This window comes from Leucoraja erinacea, chromosome 8, assembly GCF_028641065.1.
Source record: "Leucoraja erinacea ecotype New England chromosome 8, Leri_hhj_1, whole genome shotgun sequence".
Taxonomy (NCBI): Eukaryota; Metazoa; Chordata; class Chondrichthyes; order Rajiformes; family Rajidae; genus Leucoraja; species Leucoraja erinaceus.
This window is the reverse complement of record NC_073384.1, coordinates 55117345-55137184: the sequence shown is the minus strand read 5'-3', so window position 1 is coordinate 55137184 and position 19840 is coordinate 55117345. Positions and strand designations below refer to the sequence as shown.

The window sequence follows — 19840 nt, the reverse complement described above, 5'->3', positions numbered from 1 at the left end:
ATTTTAACCGTAATGTAGACCATTTAATTATTTTTTTAAATTTATCGATTGACTCCTGGTATAAATTCAATTTACGATTTTTTTAAACTTATCTAAAGTGTATGTAAAAAAATTAAATACTTGAATTAATTTGTTATTTCAAAGCCAGAATTGTTTGATCAGCGATTAATATTTATATAATTAATCATTTTTAAGATAAATGCTTACGGGGAAAGATATTAAAAAATAAACTTTGTACGAAGAGGGATAAGGGGAGAGGACCACATCAGCTCACAGAAAAACCACCGTTGTTTACCTTGCCAGCATTAAGTTGTTTGAGTTATGATTTTTCATGATCACAGAAGCTCCATCAATATACAACATTGCAGGAAAATATAGAAAACAAGCAACAATTGAAATAAAAAACACAAAATAATGCCTCTCAGATTATTAATATTTTTCAATCTGTTCAATTTTTCATTTAAAGTAATACAATTAAATTGTCTTTCATAAGTTTGGCCAACGTAAGTTGTTTCTCGCCAGTTCAATTCAATGAGTGCAACCATTGTACAATGGGATAAATATAGAGAGACCACTGTATAAACAGCTCAAGCAGCTCTAATCGACCAGAATGAAAAGGTATCTGCCCTGAAAAAGGAGTTTCAGGTTTAGCAGCAAATCTGAAAAGTCATACTGTAGTTTTGATTTAAAAGCTATTTTTGCAACTTGGCTTGCAATATTAAACAGGCATTTATCTGTACACCACAGAGCCTGATTGCATCACATAACAATATGCACTGAAAGGGCCAATGTACAAGATCACACAATGAAGCGTTTTGGCATTACAGTGGCTGCAGAATTAAGAATAAGAGAATTCTGGAAAAAGATCAAGCAAATCCAAATTAACCCTAATCCTCCACAACAATAAAGATTACTGCATTTGACTCTTTTAAAATGAGAAACAACACTCAAATTCTAGGGTTTCTCTGTTAATCCCGTATAAAGCTTGTCAGTTCAATACTCACAGCCGAACTGCAGAGCATTCATGCAGTCACCAATGCTCCACCCACTGAATAAGTGTTCTACAAGAAAATGCCATTAAAGTTTCTTGCACAGTGCTCTAACTTTAACCTTTTATGCTTTCGATCGTTTATACAGGTCTATTCAATTCAAGGGAGAATGCATGGAATTTCATGCTCCAGCCCAAAACGCAATTGTCTTAAGCAATAAGCATTTTCAAAAGTTTTGAATTGTATCAATATTTCTTATTATTACTGACCTTCAACAATGTCAAAATGCCCAGCAAATACATTATTGATGCAAAGGCTCACTTATGAGTTGCAAAATATATGTTTTTAAAACATTGAACGTTTCTGTTTAAAAAAAAGCTTTCAAAGAAAGATGTGCATTTTTATCAAAGTAGTTACCTCTCTTCAAAAAAAATGAAGACATGATGGTTTTCCTAATATTCCGAAATCCTGGCATTGAAACAGTACACGTATTTATAACTGTAATTATCGACAAAGGCAGTTTATTGTATAACTTCACTGTGCATGTGAATACTCTTACTTGACAATTCTAATTGTGTGTTCTTTTCGTTCCACCCTGACAGTGCAGTTTTCCATCTAAAGTCCTTGCAGGCTCCTGTATCTCACACAAGTCCATTTTTTGTCCATCGTGTGTCCATCAGCCTTTTTTTTTACCATCGCTGGGCATATCCTGCATTCCTCTCAAGCAATATACATATTTAAGCAATTTCGTGTTTCTTGATCAAGAAACAGCAATTCAAATAGTCTCTTCTATTTGGGTAGGTCTGCAAGATTGATAGTTTATAAGAGTCCCATAATTTTATATCTAGGCAGATGCCGACTTTGCATTATATTTAGAGAAACATCAAATTGCCGATTATTTCAGTGAGACGCAGGGGGAATGATGACTTAATTTTGCAGCTTTAATTCCTAGATTCACAATAAACCTGAAAATCACTTTGTTTCCAATAACGTTAAGAGATTACCTATTAGAAGAACTGCAGTGGTGATCTTCAAAAGTAACAGTCAATTACATTTCATGAAAGGGACTAATATTTATAGTTAACTGTATGATTATATGTACTTGGCTTGCAGGGAGTCAAAAGCTGCTGAAAGTGCCAACTATTGTATTTGGTTAAAGTTTTTCCTTACATCCATTCAATCAATTATTATTTGTAAAGCTCACATGAACATATACATATTATTATTCATGTTACTATATGTGGTACGTATGGTTTTGATATAAATACGCATGCTCTTTTTGAGAGGTTTTAAAATATAATTACATTTATTGAAATCATTAAGAAGCCACTGCTAACTTTTGAAACTATTGTGGTGAATTGACGGAATTTCATACCGGCATTTCAGCAGCAATACAAAACGGTTATAAGTGCACGCTGTCACAGTAGTTCCGACATTACTCAGGACACGGATTAGCACCTGATTCACAGACAGATGGAAGAAAAAGATGTGAAATCAGAACCAATGAATAACCACGCTTTATTTGAATTTCACACTCGCTGAAGTGAAGCTCCAGTTACGAGCAAAGTGTCATTTTTTTATATGCTCAGGGAGTCCATTGGAACCTCTGAGTACTATGTTTACATATCTGTGTAAGAAGGAACTGCAGATGCTGGTTTAAACCGAAGATGGACTCAAAAAGCTGAAGTAACTCTGCGGGGCAGGCAGCATTTCTGGAGAGAAGGAATGGGTGACGTTTCGGGTCGAGACCATTCTGAAGAATGACCCTTCTGATGCTGCCTGTCCCGCTGAGTTACTCCAGCTTTTTGTGCTAAACTTATGTTTACATATCTGTTGTGCTGGCTGCAAGTAAGAATTTTATTGTTCCGTTTCGGGACATATGTTTGTCTGTAAAACACCCTCGACTCTTGATCTTAAATTTATATATCATTGTTTTCGATATTAGAAGAAAATACGCATTGGTGTGAAGAGCTGACATTCCTGTGAAAACTGATAAATAGAGCTCTGTTGTCAGTAAGTGCAAAATGCAGTTAGGAATATGATTTGTGTCTGCCAGTTGTTCTTCGGATACAACCAAAAGCTTTAATTTGAGATCTCTGACCTGGGTCAACTAAAAATACACAAACTCTTAAACACTTTAAAGACCAAAGTCTGGAAATAACATAGTTAAGCTATGTTGTCTTCTGTTGAAGCTATTTAATACTCAAAACATAAGATTCTTTTTGGACTTAAAATTGGGTATTTTTGGAATTTATTATTTAAGCCTATAATCAGAACAACCGTAAGGTCTGCTCTGACCTATGGCTCTCCACTATAAAGCAGTAAGCAGAGTTTAAAGACTTCTTAACCATTCTGGTGCTGATATGTGAAAGCTATTCATAAGTTACTGACAGTCATAGGCTCTGATTGGAAATCAACATGAATTGGAGTCGAATTTGAAATGAAGCAATCAATTATTATTGGATTAAGTTTGTATGCTAGAAATTGAATTTCGCCCTTTATTGGTGCACTAAACACGTGCTGTTTACGGTGCTACTCCTCAACTAGATCACCTGCAAAAATTCCCGATAACGACCAAGGGAAATAATGCCTCGCTAATTGCACCCTGAATTAATGCATCAAATCAGGATCTGCACGGGACCTTATTTCCTATATAGTGCAAATGAAAACAGAGTAGGGGCACATCCCTTGAAGGCACATGCCCCTTCACAGCCTTAAACTGCAACACATGCAAGGCAGTTCTGGTGAAGGGTGAGGCTGCAGGCAAAAGGGAGAAGGCTCGGTGATATTCATGTTAGGCTTTGGTGGCCATGAGAAGAAGGGGGTCCCGGCCATGAGATATATCAGGGGTCAACATTAAAGAATGTGTCAGGGGTCAACATTAAAGAATATGGCAGAAGGCGGTTACAGTATTCTCCAGAACAACAAAATCCATAGACCAGATCTCGAGGAAACTTGATTATCTCTCAATTCATATCATGGTAATGTTCAGCCTAACAGAAATGCTGCTCTTTCATTCTCACAAAGGTATAAGCAGATAAGGTTAGAGGGATGCAGGACACAAGAAGATAAACCAGGCACCAGTGACTCCAGTCTGTCGCATGGTGCAGGGAATCTGATATCAGCACTCACACATTCATCCTACCTGAACGGATTCAGGTGAGGTTCATGATTGGGATGCTTTAATGACAAAGCTGATGCACAAGTACGGGTGGAAATGGTCAGTGATCTGACAGTTGTCCTGGCTTCATGCAAGAGGCGTTAAGAACCTGGAGGACAGAGTCTACAATTTCTCACAGAGGATTCTGCATTGCCAAGAGGCCATGCCCTTCACTCTAGACCCAATAACCTCCACTTCTTTAAAACACAAAGTGATGGAGTCCGAAGAAGGGTCCTTAACTGAAATATAGAATCAAGGAATTGCAATGCTGATTAATACACAAAAGGACAGAAAGTGCGTGGAGTAACTCAGCAGATCAGGCAGCACCTCTAGACAACACCTCGGGAGTATTTTATGTCCTTTTGTGTATTCCTGTTTTCCAGAGATGCTGCTTCATCGGCTGAGTTATTCCAGCACTTTGTGTCCTTTCCCGACCTGAAAAGTTGTTTGTCCATGTTCTCCGAAAATGCTGCCTGACTCACTGGGTTACTCCAACACTGTTACTCATCATTCCAGCATCTGCAGCTCCTTGTCCATGCACACTTCTTTGCTGGGTATCAACTACAATCATGTTCAGTGCCTATCTGAATGCAGAGATGAAAGCCACACACAATTTGGCTGATTCGATGCAGTCTCACTCTGATCCATTAGAGGTCTGGTCCCAGACACCCAGAAGCATCTTGACACTCAATAAGACACCAGCGAGCTGCTTGATGACTTCATTGAGCAAAGAGATGCCAGGAGAAAGCAGATTGCAGCATCAAAGATCAGAAGGCCGTTACCTGTGAGCAGCTTACAGTTCCACAGGAGCGAAAGGATGCTGCACATGAACAGCTAGTTCTCGTGAAAGAGCAGAAAGATGCTATGCAGAAGTAGCACAGACATGTCATAGAGTAATAGAGTCATAGAGCCTAACAGCATGGAAACAGGCCCTTCAGCCCAACTTTCCCACACCTGAAAACATGTACCATCTACACGAGTCACACCTGCCTGCATTTGACCCATCTATCTATTATATATTAAAACTGTGTGGCTGCCGCCTGCCGTCCGGCTGCCTTTTGATTCGTTGCACCTTCCTATCAGCTTCCAACACACTTCAAAACAAAGTTGCAAGACAGGAACACTCTGAACTTTTCACCTCAATGGGAAATCACAGCAAGTGCTTCAACAGGAGGGGGAGGGCCAATTGGTATTGCAATTGGAACTGCTGCAGCAGGCAGGGAAGGTGCAATTGGAATTTTTTTTCAATCCACTGCTGAGGGAGGCAGGGGAGTGCTGGAATCTTACATTTAGGAACGGGTTCAGTTCCGTTGGAGGAGACGGGTGCATGGTGGAATATTGGGTCGGGGGATCACACCATTGGGGGAGCAGACCCAACGGGTCTGCACTTGGTCTAGTATCTCTCTAAAAGTGTACCTGTCTAAATGTTTCTTAAACTTTGCGTCAACTACCTCCTCCGGCAGTTCATTCCATACCACCGTTTGCGTGAAAAAGCTACCCCTCAGATTCCTATTAAGTGTTTCATCCCTCACCTTAAGCCTGGTTCTTGATTCCCCTACTATGGGCAAGAGACTCTGTGCATCTACCCGATCCATTCCTCTCATGCCACCCTCAATTCACGCACTACACTTTAATGAGAGCACAGAGAGCAAGGAAAAGAATAAGGTTGAAGGGACCTATGGCCGGGAGACTGTAAACTAGCTCAGCCCTGGTTCTTGATATTGAAATAATGATGGAGTGTCAGCAGGTTACTGCATCTTCCTCTGAGAGGTCGTCAATGTGCAGATTCAGACCACTGACAACCTTTCTCATGAGAAAACCGTCAATTTGCATCATGTAAGTGAAAATCCAATGAAAAACTGCAGATGCTGGAAACCCAAAATTTAAGAAAAAACAGAAAACCCTAAAAATCATTCAGCAGTTTAGGCTGCATCAGTGGAAGAGAGACAATGTTAATGTTCCTGGTGAATGACCCTTCATCAGAACAAGGGTGAGGAAGGATTTTATTCCTGAAATATTACCTTTATTATTTCTTCCCACAGATGTGGCCTGACCTGCCGAGTATTTCCAGCATTTTAGGCAATAGACAATTGGTGCAGGAGTAGTCCATTCGGCCCTTCGAGCCAGCACCGCCATTCAATGTGATCATGGCTGATCATCCCCAATCAGTACCCCATTCCTGCCTTCTCTCCATATCCCCTGACTCCGCTATCTTTAAGAGCCCTAACTAGCTCTCTCTTGAAAGTATCCAGAGAACCTCTGGAATCTCAGAATTCTCTGCCTCCACCACTCTCTGAGGCAGAGAATTCCACAGACTCACAACTCTCTGTGAGAAAAAGTGTTTCCTCATCTCCGTTTTAAATAGCTTACCCCTTATTCTTAAACTGTGGCCCCTGGTTCTGGACTCCGCCAACATCGGGAACATGCTTTTGGTCTCTATCGTGTCCAAACCCTTAATAATCTTATATGTTTCAATAAGATTCCCTCTCATCCTTCTAAATTCCAGAGTATACAAGCCTAGCCACTCCATTCTCTCAGCATATGACAGTCCCGCCATCCTGGGAATTAACCTGGTAAACCTACGCTGCACTCCCTCAATAGCAAGAATGTCCTTCCTCAAATTAGGGGACAAAAACTGCACACATTACTCCAGGTGTGGTTTCACTGGGGCCCTATAAAACTGCAGAAGGACCTCTTTGCTCCTATACTCAACTCCTCGTGTTATAAAGACCAACATGCCATTCGCTTTCTTCACTGCCTGCTGTACCTGCATGCTTACTTTCATTGACTAATGAACAAGGACCCCAGATCCCATTGTACTTCCCCTTTTCCCAACTTGACACCATTTAGATAGTAATCTGCCTTCCTGTTTTTGCTACCAAAGTGGATAAGCTCACATTTATCCACATTAAACTGCATCTGTCATGCATCCGCCCACTCACCCAACCTGTCCATGTCACCCTGCATTCTCATAGCATCCTCCTCACAGTCCACACTATCACCCAGCTTTGTGTCATCTGCAAATTTGCTAATGTTACTAATGCTAATTTTCTGTATTAATTCTATTCTACATCCTTTAGAAAGAATATGCACCCATACCCAATATCCAGCCACCCCAGACCGCTTCCTCAACCTGCCCAGGGCAACAGTCTGAAGCCTAGACGCTTGGTACAAGAGCCTTCAAGGGCTATTAAATTAATCTATGTAGGTCAAAGTCAAAGGGGCAACTTTTCAAGAGTCAGCCTGAAGTCATCCAGGACATTGCAGATATGGTGCCTGGACCTCAGAACCCTCATCTGAAACAATGTAGTATTAAAGGCACTAAAATACAAATATTGGAAACCATTGCCGTAAATAGTAACTCAGCGGTTCAGGCAGCATCTCTGCAGAGCATGAAGAGGTATTGTTTTGGGTCGGGACACGTCTTCAGATTTTTTCAGACTTTGTTATTTTCTATGGTAACAGCCTCTGCAGTTTCGTGTTTGTACATTATGACTCCCTACATTTGTCTTTTTTTCTGCCTTAATTAATTCTAAATTCTAGTCGGGTTGAAATGGGTTTTTATTCATGTTAAAATTACATTCTTCTAGATGCAGATATAAACTGACCAATGTACAGATTGAACCAACGGAATGAGTATCTCAGCACTAAATGCTGAAAAAAGAAACACACCCTGTTGGATTAACCACATTCTGCAGACTTTGGAAGCTGCTTGAAGAGCCTGCAGTGAGCCCAGTTAGATCACCAGCAGTCTGCAGAGTTCCCTTTGCAAATGGAGACAAATGCTACAAAGCACCACAATGTAATTCTAGTTGCATTGCGAGTGTTCAGCGCAAATTATAGGCTGCAGCCAGGAGCTTCAATTGATGTCGACAATGGAGGAAACTCTTCTTGTGATGTTATTAGATGACTAACTGACACAGAGGAATAGATCAGCTGTGCTCGGGTGAATTGTGTGCAAATGTACCTCCCCCAAGTTCCTGGTGTACACGATTTCACCTGGAAATGATTGTTAAAGCTATCTTTGAAAAAAGACACAAATCTGCTGGAGTAACTCAGCAAGTCAGGCAGCATCTTGGAAAACATGGGTAAGCAATGTTTTGGGTTAGGACAATGGCACAGCCGTAGAGTTGTTGCCTTGTTGCACTGGAGACCCGGGTACGATCCTGACTACAGGTGCCGTCTGTACGGAGTTTGTACGTTCTCCCTGTGACTGCGTGGGTTTATCTCTGGGTGCTCCGGTTTTCCCCCCATAGTCCAAAGACGTACAGGTTTGTACGTTAAATAGCTTTATTAAAAATTGTAAATTGCCCTTAGTGTGTACGACAGTGCTGGTTTATTAATGCTGGATCAGTGGTCTGTGCGGACTTGAGGAGCTGAGGGGCCTGTTTCCGCTCTGTATCTTTAAAGTCCAAAGTGTAAAGACTGATTTTGGTGGTGGGGGAGAGACTAGAATGTACATAGTGGTGGGGGTGGGACAAAGCCTGACATGTGATAGGTGGATACAAGTCAGGGCGGGGGAGGGGGTTCAGAGTTGATTGGCAACTGGGAGAACAAAGGCCACAGATGAAAAGACAAAACGCTGTGAGGTAATGAGAGAAGGGGTTCCAAATGTGAAGCCAGAGGAAGGGTGACAGGTGAATGGGGAAAGGGGGGGGTGAGATAGTGGGAGAAATGGATGTGCTTCATAGTGGACAAATGGAAAAGAGGGGGAGAAAAGGGGGGGAGGGTTATAGTCGATTAGGTACCTAAAGTCAGAGAGTTCAATGCTTATACTGTTAAGTTGTAAAATACCCAAGTTAAGATAATCTTCCCGGGTTTAAAACAACTTTGTGCACACTTGTTCTGATAAACAAGTGCTAATGGATCCAAACAGACTGCTGGACGAACATTTTCCAGCACTGAGCTGCCTAACCCACTGAGTTTGTCCAGCAGCTTGATTTTGTGCAAAATTCCAGTATCTGCAATCTCTTATGTGTCCAATAGGTTGAGTAACTCTTTACATGTAGACAAGGATAGGGAAGCAGATTTCAGAAACTTCTCTGAATCCCCTCCTTCATGCCCCATTGAGAATGTGCTAATAGTGGGGTTAAGACATACATTTGGACATCAGCAGAATTTGTTCATGTAGCAAGGATTTGACCAGGGCCCGTTCTGCAGTATTCCCGACCATGGGATCAAGGACCATGGAGACTTTGGTATAACAGGCAGAAATGCTACGACTAAGATCCATGCTTACGGACGATTCAGCCCCTGTGCCAATCTTTCTTCCACAATTTTGAAAGAGCTAATCAGTAAAGATTATTTTCTGAGTGTGGAATCATTCACGAAGGATCAATAATTTTGAACATGACAGCAAATAAATGAAGATAACAGGCAGATGCTCTTTACACGGAGACTATGTACTCTGCTGCAAGTGAACAGTTGGAGGAAACTACTGAAACTTTGAAGGGAAAATTGGAAAAAAAAAAAAAAATGATGCACCAGAACAAATAGAACTGTGGAAAGAGAGATTTGTTTTTGGATTGCCGAAGCCAACAAACCGACACAAAGCCAACAGGCGAAAGCAGCTGAGTGGGTTTATGTGCTGTAAATCTCGACAGTTCTGGTGGATTTTTGATGCCATCTTAGAAGGTTTGCCAGCTCTCCACTCAAATTCATTTGATATATTTAACTTTAGAATCAAGTCTCGTCAAGTATTAGATACTCCAAATCTTCACTAATCCAAGTACTTCTAAATTTACAAATTTAAGTGACATATGTCCTCAGCTATGGATTTAGTTACTTTCACTATTTTGTGCTTCAATCGACAGATGATACGTTAGAATTTTAAACTAGTAGATATACTGTATATTAGATCTACAAAATTAAAACTATGGCAAAATTAATAAAAAGAAACGCAATCACACTTAACGTAATTGAAAATGAGTTCTGAGCAAGTACTGTTAAATTATAACCTGCACCACACACTGTATCAAAGTTCAACACAGTGTTAATTTATTGGCCTGAAAAGTGCCATCTGCCAAATTTAATCATACAGACAAGACAGAGCTAGGCAGGGCACTGTAGAAATAATACAAAAGGTAAACTGTCAAAATAACCAGGGTGGATTGATGGAGCTTCATCCATGTCAATGCATACTGACCTCAGAGGTGGAACATGGATACTGCAACCGATTCAATGTGTTAGAGCTCCGAGGTTGCCCACAGTGATGTAAGGATATTCATGCTAAACTGTTTACGCTTAAAACTCTCTTCATTCATGGCCAAATGGAGATAAGATTTTATGTTTAATTTCTTTCTATGACAGAGCTGAACGGTAAAATATTTTACAATATATCTATCTTCTTTGCAATAAGAACAAACGCAATCCAGATTCAGGGACAGTTTCTTCCAGCTATTATCAGGCAACTAAACCATCCTACCCACAACTAGAGAATGGTCCTGAGCTACTATCTACCTCATTGGAGCCCGGTGGATTATCTTTGATTGGACTTTACCTTGCACTAAACGTTATTCTCTATATCATGTATCTGTACACCATGGATGGCCCGATTGTAATCTTGTGACTAGCTAGCACACAACAAAAGCTTTTCACTGTACCACGTGACAATAAACAAAATAACTAAACTAAAACTAAATTAAGCATTTCCATACAGATGCAAAGGATTATTCCTATGGCAGTGGTCTGCAGTGGAAACTCTATTCTAGAACACTGGTTTCTTCGCCTAGAGGATTATGAGTTCAGTTTTATCCCTTGAAAAGATTGCTAATTCCTGACCAGGTTCAAACAGCAAAACCTCTAAATCTTTAGAGAAGAGAATCATTTGTACATGTTTTTATGTCTTTACTCCAACAAACTAGGTGGCACAGCTAGTAGAGCTGCTAACACAACAGCATCAATGCCCTGGGTTCAATCCTGACCGAGGGTGCTGACTGTGTGGAGTTTGCATGTTCTCTCAGTGATTGCGTGTGCTTCCTCCAGATGCTTCTGATTCCTCCCATATTCCAAAGACATGCGAGTCAGTCAGTTTATTGGCCACTGCAAATTGGCTTTACAGTGTGGACGAGTTGTAGAAACTATGGGGAGTTCATGGGAATGTGAGAAGAGGGGCTTCATAGTGGTACAGCTGGTAGAGCTGTTGCCTCGCACCGTAAGAAATCCCGGTTGGATCCCGACCTCGGGTACTGTCTGTGTGGAGTTTGCATGTTCACCCTGTGACCCCATTGGTTTCCTCTGGTTAACCCCCACATCCCAAGGATATGTGGGTAGGTTACTTGGCCGGTGTAAAATTGCCCCTAGTGCCCCTAAAATAGAACTAGTTTGAATAGGTAAATGATGGTTGGCGTGGACTTGGTGGGCTGAAGGAACTATTTCCGCGCTGCATCTCAAAACTAAGACTAAACCAACATTTAAAAAAAAGGTAGACAAAAAAGCTGGAGAAACTCAGCGGGTGCAGCAGCATCCATGGAGCGAAGGAAATAGGCTTTAAAATCCTTTTTAAAAGAAAAGGATTTATTAGCGTAATTGAGTGTTTGATGTTCATTGCAGGCACGCCGGGTTACAGGGCCTGACTCTGGGCTGTATCTCTTCATAACTCTATGACTATATTGAGCTGAAGGATCGCGATTCAGATTACCAGCTTGCATTGACTGCTATCAGTCTTACGCAAGCGTCAAGTAAGAAAAGTAGAGCATGCAGGTTTAACGCAAAGAACAAGGCCATTTGTATATCACGGTTATACTAATTTTATTTTACAGCAATCCACAGCTAATTCCACTGTTCCTAAAGCACATTATCGTCCTTTGCATCAAAAATTTGACTTTAGAATATCAGGAAGCAATTTTTACACATTCTATCAAGTGGGAAGCTAAAAGGAAGCAGAGCAAACAACCTGTCGATCTTATTCACAGTGAAACCTGAGGTAATCTGACCTGGGTTAAATTTAAGCAAATTTTAAAAAAGTTATGGTGATAGGGTTGTGCACAGCTTTGTTTAAAAATTCACTTACTACAGGAGGAAGGGGTGAAATAAGAGAAGAGACTATGGAAAGTAAACCAAGGTGTGAAAATATCAAAAACTTTCATAGACACCATTCATGTCATTTAATTGACATTCCATTGATGCTTATGCACAATTAACAGTGCATTTGCTGAGGCATGAATTCATTCCCTGGTACATTCTGATATTTGATCGACAAAGATGATTCGATAAGGGAAGTTTTTGCTTGCTACAGTGCTTTCCAATTAAAATTTTTCCTGGCGTGAAGCTGCAATATTGCACATGAAAGCAAGGGATAATACATTAATTATACAACAATTCTTCCAATTGTTTCTATTTCAAATTTAGATGCCAGTTGTAACTTTTAAAGAGCCAATCCCACCTTTCATACAGTAAATTTAAAGGCACTGGGCTGCATGTCAGGGGCAGAGCTCGTTACTATTGCACGCTTGTTTTGGGGAAGGTGAGATGCTTGAAATGCTTTTCATTCTTTATGGTTAGTTGTGACTTCAGTCGGCAAATGTGTTATCATGGAATAAGCTGCTAGATAAGCACCTCTGAAGAGATGCAGCATATGCCGAGTACTGACCTTTAACAACACAATAAAGTTGCTGTAACCCAATCCTAGAGACCAGGTGCTTCAGATGTATAGGGTTGCTCAGCTGTTCTGAATTTACAAGAGGGCAGGAAATTGTGCCACACCCAGAATGGGTTTGTCTTTCTGCTAATCAACACTTTGATGCTTCATAAGATACTGTGTGAGGCTGCAAACACCACTTCAGAATTATTTTTTTTTTAAATGGGAGTCCCTCATGCAACGAATAGTGTCATCACAATGGTGGCTCACCTCAAGAAAATAAAGCAATGTTGAATAAAATCAACAAAAGTGTACAAATGTTGGAATCTAGGGCTCACACAAGCAAATTCCAGTCAAAATTAACCATAACGCGGTGCAGGCTCGAAGGACCAAATAGTCACCTATTTTCTATGTTTTCTATGACAATCCCTCTGGAGGCCACAGGCTTCGAAATCCGCAGACTTTGTTATTCTATAACAATTTAATTATCAAATCTTTTTTTCCCCCTGTGTTATTTGGAGATGTTCAGGTAACAAAGCTCCGTCAATATCTCATTCAGGTGAAGCTCCAAAAGCCTAACAAAGCTGGGCTGTTGGCCAAGCCTTTTGAAAGTGCAACAGTGACTGAAGCTCACTTAACTGAGCAAAGATTTGCTCTGCTCAGAGCAGGAACTTGACTACAGCAGAACCAGTACTGACAGCGAAGGTGTAGACCTGAATTCTAACAATGCTGTATCCAGCCTGTGTGCAGGCAACTGGAACTGGCACTCACACTGCATGCAAAGGGGGGCCACAGCCTCACTCCTCTTCAGGCTCGGCTTGTTCTGAAGGCTAACATCAAGCAATTAGTATAATTAATCTGAGACAATGAGATGTGCTACCACTTATCAAATTGATTGTTCTTCCATCAAAACAAACTAAAGAAGCTTCTTTCTGTAAGGTACTATATAATTTCACCAGATGATTCAAAATGTCATGTTGCAACAAGCCAATTAAAAGAAAACAGACACTGTCTAAAATGCATGATTTAGATTGGTTTGACCATTTGGCTTAGTGCTTACAACAAGTAATTTTATGTCTTGCAGCTTTAAAGAAAAGGACACATCTAAGGCTACAATGTGTTTGTGTATTGCAGAGAGTTTTGGACATATTTTAAATGGCAAAAGTAACCAAGTTTTTTTTATGTCAGATCTTAAATTATTCAACACATTCTAACACTGAAGGAATCTTTACATTTCTCTGCTACACAGCCCATTTCCAATTTACATAAATAAATTAAAAAATCTTCTCTTACAATTTTTAGTAGCTTATTTCTCGACTTTTATATCATAACAGATTACTATAAAATGTGATCACTTAAAACGGACTCCAAATAATTTCTCTAGCTTAAAAGGCACAAAGAAATACAATAAAGCTCTGCCGGTTATATTTTCATAACTTATTTATTTGGATTCAATATGCTTAATATATATCAGCTGAGTCTTGACGAGAATTCTAAGGTAGATTTCCCCTCCAGAGAGAGAAAAAAAATATAGAAATAATTTCAGGCCTGACAAGTGGTTTGGAAATGGATATCTGCATGCACCCGTATAAGGAAATGAGACTCTTAAAACAAAACTAGCATGTGACATACACACAACAGCACTGTGGTTGAAAGGCTGTGTAGCCCTGAGATATTCAACTGGATCGCTCCTTGCAAACACTTAACTTTCTATTGTAAACTGGGAGAGAGAAACCTGTACTGACTGATCAAATCTGAATCAGTTTGACCTGAATTTAACGCGACTCTCAAAAGAAACAAAATAAAGAATCTAGTGCGGCATTGCTGCTCTCTAAATGATCAGGATTGCACGTTCACTGGGTGTTTCCCTGCAAATTCTCAGCCCACATCGCAGCACAGCGAGGTGTTAAATTCCAGGATTTTTTTTTTTCCGCTGAAATCCCCGGGTCTGTTGATATTTAGCCGCAGAGATCAAACACCACTCATGCAGGACATGGTGAGAATATGAAAGGACATGTGGTGAACTGGCCCGGCAGACACACTGTTCAGTTGTCAGTCACACAGAGCCCACCACCACTGCCACCCTCTCTCACAAAGCTAAACATCTCTTTATGTCAGAACAAATTGGGCGATCTTCAAATCATCTCCCCCCCCCCCCCCCCCCCCACCCCCACCCCCCCACGACACAGAAAGGGGATTCAGAGCAGGAAACAGAATGTGGAAATGACTGCGAAAAGATAGGTCAGTTCCCAGGGAATGGTGGGGCCGCAGTGACATCGTGAACAGGCAATGATCACTACTCAGCTCCAATACTAACCAGTTTATTCTGTGGGCATGGCTGATCACTTCACTGCCTAAAGGGACCATCATTTCATAAGTGTACAAATCGAAAAATAACTCCCGCATGTGAAACACTTAAGTGTCAGCAGCAGCATGCTGCACTATTAAATTTAAACGGAAAAGCTTACATCTTTGAAAGGAACGGTGTGCCCACAGAATACAAGGACTTCTCAGCGTAGAGGTGTGAAAGGTGGGAGTCCCAGGGGCTTCTCCCACTTGCGCCACGCACTGTGCATGTCCCCACGGCGTTTGTGAAGGAGAAGCCACCCTCACTGGTGCTGGTAAAATACCCACTCCTTTGCACGCGTCTCAGATTTGCGTTTTCAATGATTCGAGTTGTCTTTAATTCTTTTAATAACAAAGCATATTTTGGCAACATTTTTTGCAAAGAGTTTCTTCTTTATTTTTTCGACTTGCTTCGGTGAGAAAAAGGGATCTCGGCAGTCACCTTACACCAAATGCTCATTCAGAAATCTTATTCAGATTTCCAACCATCAGTTGTGAAAAAAGCTGGCAGAAATAAAGGAAACCTGGCCTGCCAGATGGAAAAGATATGGATTTGATAACACAGTCTTTTACTAATTAGGGCCAAATGCAAAAAAAAAGATGTTAACAATATATCAAAATATTTAGGTTTTTTTCCCCAATCGCAGTTATTTTTTTACAACATATTTAATATTGTGCCAAAAAATGTGTTCTTCAGCTGGCAGCAGAATAAGCTTGAATAACAAAGAAGTAATACTGCATTTGTGTTTGTGATGTTGATTCCCAAGGCTCACATCCACCTGCTTCCATCAAGTTTCATCAGTTCTTGGCCTCTCTACTTGATGAAGTGGAAAGCTTCAACCGTACCATCTCCGGGTCAGAGATGGGACATGAGGAAACATGAATAAAAAAAACAAAGAGGAAAGTTTCACACAAAATCAAAGTTGAAGGGGGTGTTGATGTGTGGGAGCAGAGTGGGGGCTTAATTCTGAAGGCACACCATCACTCGATTTCACATTCCCAGTCACCGACTGCATATTTGGGAAGACGAGATCTGCGTATGGTGTGATTTCCAGCACAAATAACCCATGGACAATCCAGGAAAAATAACAAGAACTGTGCTGGCTCAAAGCGGAGGTGAAACTGTGATCCCTAGGGCTCAGCTTAGTGCTTCCATGGGCGATGTGTGTGCTGATCAACACCTGGTAGTCTGCCTGATGCCTGCATCCATTGTCAGGGAGCACAGTGGTATTCACAATGGTCATGGTATCAAGCCTTGTGCACTGTTGGTAAGGTGTGGTCAAAAAAATTTTGAAGGAAGCAATGTGGTATAAACAAGAAATATATTAGCTAAAACAAGGTGCATAATTACAAGAGAAAACTTGAAAGGCAAGATCAAAAGAAGGGATGAGGGAAACACAAATACGCATGTAGGTAAAATAGAGCAATATGTGTACATGCACACAGACTCACACACACATGCATACACCCACATGCAAATGTGTGCACACAGACACTCACACGCACACTCACACACAGATGCAGGCAAACATAGACACGCGCACACACCCACACGACCACAGACATGCACACAGACGCGCGCACACACAGAGACGCGTGCACACATACACACACATGCAGGCACACACCCACACAAGAACATACATGCATAGAGACGCACGCACACACACAGTCATGTACACACGCACAGAGATGCATGCGCACACGCAATAGCAGACACGCAGAGACGCGCACACACACAGACGCGTACACACAGACAGGCACACACACGTACGTGCACACATACTTGCACACACACCCACACAAGCACAGACACGCGCACACACACAGACGCATGTAGTCATGCGCGCGCGCGCGCACACACACACATGTACAGTCATGCGCGCGCGCACATACACAGAAGCATGTACACAGTCATGCGCACACACACACACAGATGCATGCATACACACACACACAGATGCATGCACACCCACACAAGCACAGACATGCGCGCGCGCACACACACACACACAGATGCATGCGCGCACACACACACATGCATGTGCACATGCATGTGCACACACACACACGTTCGCTGCTAATGGTTCATGTCTTTTTCAACTATTTACAGAATGAACCTGACAATTGACATAGGCACCGGTGGCCTTATGTGTTTGTAGGTTCGCTGTCCCAACCTTTCAGCTCCATTAAGAAACATTTATTGTATAGAATTAAATAGACCGATACATAATGTTGCCCTTGCCTCTATTTTCCTTTGACATTCTCCCTTTAAAGATCTCCTCATAATGTGTCATGTCCTCAAATAGTAAACTGCTGGAAGAGGTCAGCGAGTCAGACAGCATCTGTAGAGCAAATGGACAGTTGGGCTTTCAGGTTGAGACCGCTCCAGTGCTGAGAAAGGGTCTTGATCCAAACCATTGACTGTCCATTTGGATGCAGGTGTGATAGAATCATTTTAGAGACTTTGGGTTAGGCACATGGATATCCAGGGAATGGAGGAATATGGATCACCTGCGGGCAGAGGGGATTAGATTAACAGCATCGGTGTTTGGCAGATATTGTAGGTCAAAGGGCATGTTCCTGTGCTGTACTGTTGTTTGATGTTCTAAGTTCCCTCCACGTTGCGCTCCTCGAGCAGTTCATTTTTTTGCTCCGGATTCCAGCATCTGCTGACTTTTGTGTCCCCAGTTTATATTATCTAATCTTGTTAACAGAAACACACCCAAATCATTGATTTAACTTTCATTATCTGTACCGAGTATTCAAGCAAACCTTTTACTGATAATAAATGCACAAATTCTTTGAAACTGCTCCAAACACTCAGAAGACTATTTAGCAGTGAGCCCGTTAATGCCTCATCAATAATGCTTAAAGCAATTCAGTCTTGTTCATTGCGTATTGGTGAAGACTTTCAATAATTCACTACATTTAATTGGTACTTCCCCAATTCCTTCAGTCGGCAAGATCCTGATGAGTGTAGAACTGAGACATATGAAACAAGTGGGTCAGAGTCAAACAATCTTGTCTCTGTCAGAAGGAATGTTATAATTTGCTACAAGACTACCCTGATATCTTTTGCCTTACAGACACAGAAGGAGTATTAGCAGTGCTACAAAAGAAAGCAAGCAGCGAATCTAAAGGCACACTATCTCTCTATTTCACATTCCCTCATCGACTGCATATTTGGGACGGTGAGATCTGCGTATGGTGCGATTTCCAGCACAAATGACCTATGGACAATACAAGAAAAATAACAAGAACTGTGCTGGCTTAGAGTGGAGGTGAAACTGTAATCCAGAGGGCTCAGCTTAGTGCTTCCATAGGCAAAGTGTGTGCGAACAACACCTGCATGACACCTGCATTCATTGTCCGGGAGCACAGTGGAGTTCAAAATGGTCATGGTATCAAGCCTTGTGCACTGATTCAAGCTCATCTTACTGTAAGGAAGTAGATGGAAACTTTGTGCACTGTGAAGAAACAAGAAACGGCAGATACTGGTTTTCACAAAAGGACACAAAGTGTTGTAGTGGGTAACTCAGCATCTCTGGAAATCTCTTGAAAGACAAGAGTTCACTGCCCAACTCACATTGATAGTCCCATGAAATGCAGCGCATGTCCTCTTCTGTAGTCTCAATTGTGGCTGCAGTATGGAAACCATCGATAAAAACCCTCCTCAACAAAGCTTACATGTTGTAATGCATTCATGTCGGTGACTTGTTCCTCAGACTCCCTCTGTGAAGAAGATTTGTGCACATCTTTCTCTTCCATCTCTTGCTCTTGCCTCTTCCTGGAGCTAGACCTGATCTGCGTGCCCTTCATTCATTCTCCTTGTCATGCGGCAATGCGTGGGGATTATTTACTAATGTACTCATACCTCTGAGCAACTCATTTGTACAAAAGGCTCGAAGTCAGCAAAGTCATTCAGTGCCGCATTGCTCCCTGTAGAATTTGCAACTTGAAATAATGAAAGACAGCACCAAATGCTTGCGGAATCAAATCAGCTACCAGAAGAAATAAACTAGCAACTGACCCATAAGTAGCTTATCATCTTTTTTTTTTTAAATGGCATGGTACGGTGGGGTCACTGTGGGGTTGGGAGTCCTTCCTTCTGTTTACTGTACATTAAGCAGTGCACCATTATGAGATGGTATTAGATGGAGCACTGTGTTTCAAAATGGCTGCACTATAAATCAGCATTTGACATTGTAATATTCCTTTGCTGCAAAGTTCCAATGAGCATTTTAGTTTAGCTTAGTACTTTAGTTTAGTTTAGAGATATAGCATGGAAACAAGCCCCTTGGTCTGCCAAGTCCATGCCGACTATTGATCAACCGTTCACACTAGTTCCATGTTAGCCCACTTTCCCACCATCTACACACTAGGGACAATTTACAGAAGCAAATTAACATACAATCCCACATATATTTGGGATTTGGGAGGACAAGGGTGCAACTGTAGGAAAGCCACATAGTCCAAGGGAGAACATGCAAACTCCACACAGACAGCACCCAAGGTCAGGATCGAACCTGGGTCTCTGGCACTGGTAGGCAGCAGGTCTACCAGCCGCACCAAGGACTATTCATGAATTCTATAATAATACGTCAAAAATACCGTGATCTGATCCTCAAATTAGCATGCAAATGGTGCACATTTTGGATGACCAAAGGTTATTAACTTACAATACAATATACAATATTTTTATTACATGTCATTTGAACCTCAGTGAGGCTCAAACGGAACTCCGTTTCCACAGCCATACAAACA

At 41.3% G+C, this 19840-nt stretch overlaps 1 protein-coding gene across 6 annotated transcripts in view; it reads right to left on the bottom strand.

Annotated features, from left to right (window-relative positions):
• Window positions 1–19840, bottom strand: part of LOC129699718 (estrogen-related receptor gamma) — a 241510-nt gene that overhangs the window by 104264 nt on the left and 117406 nt on the right. The window lies entirely within an intron of this gene.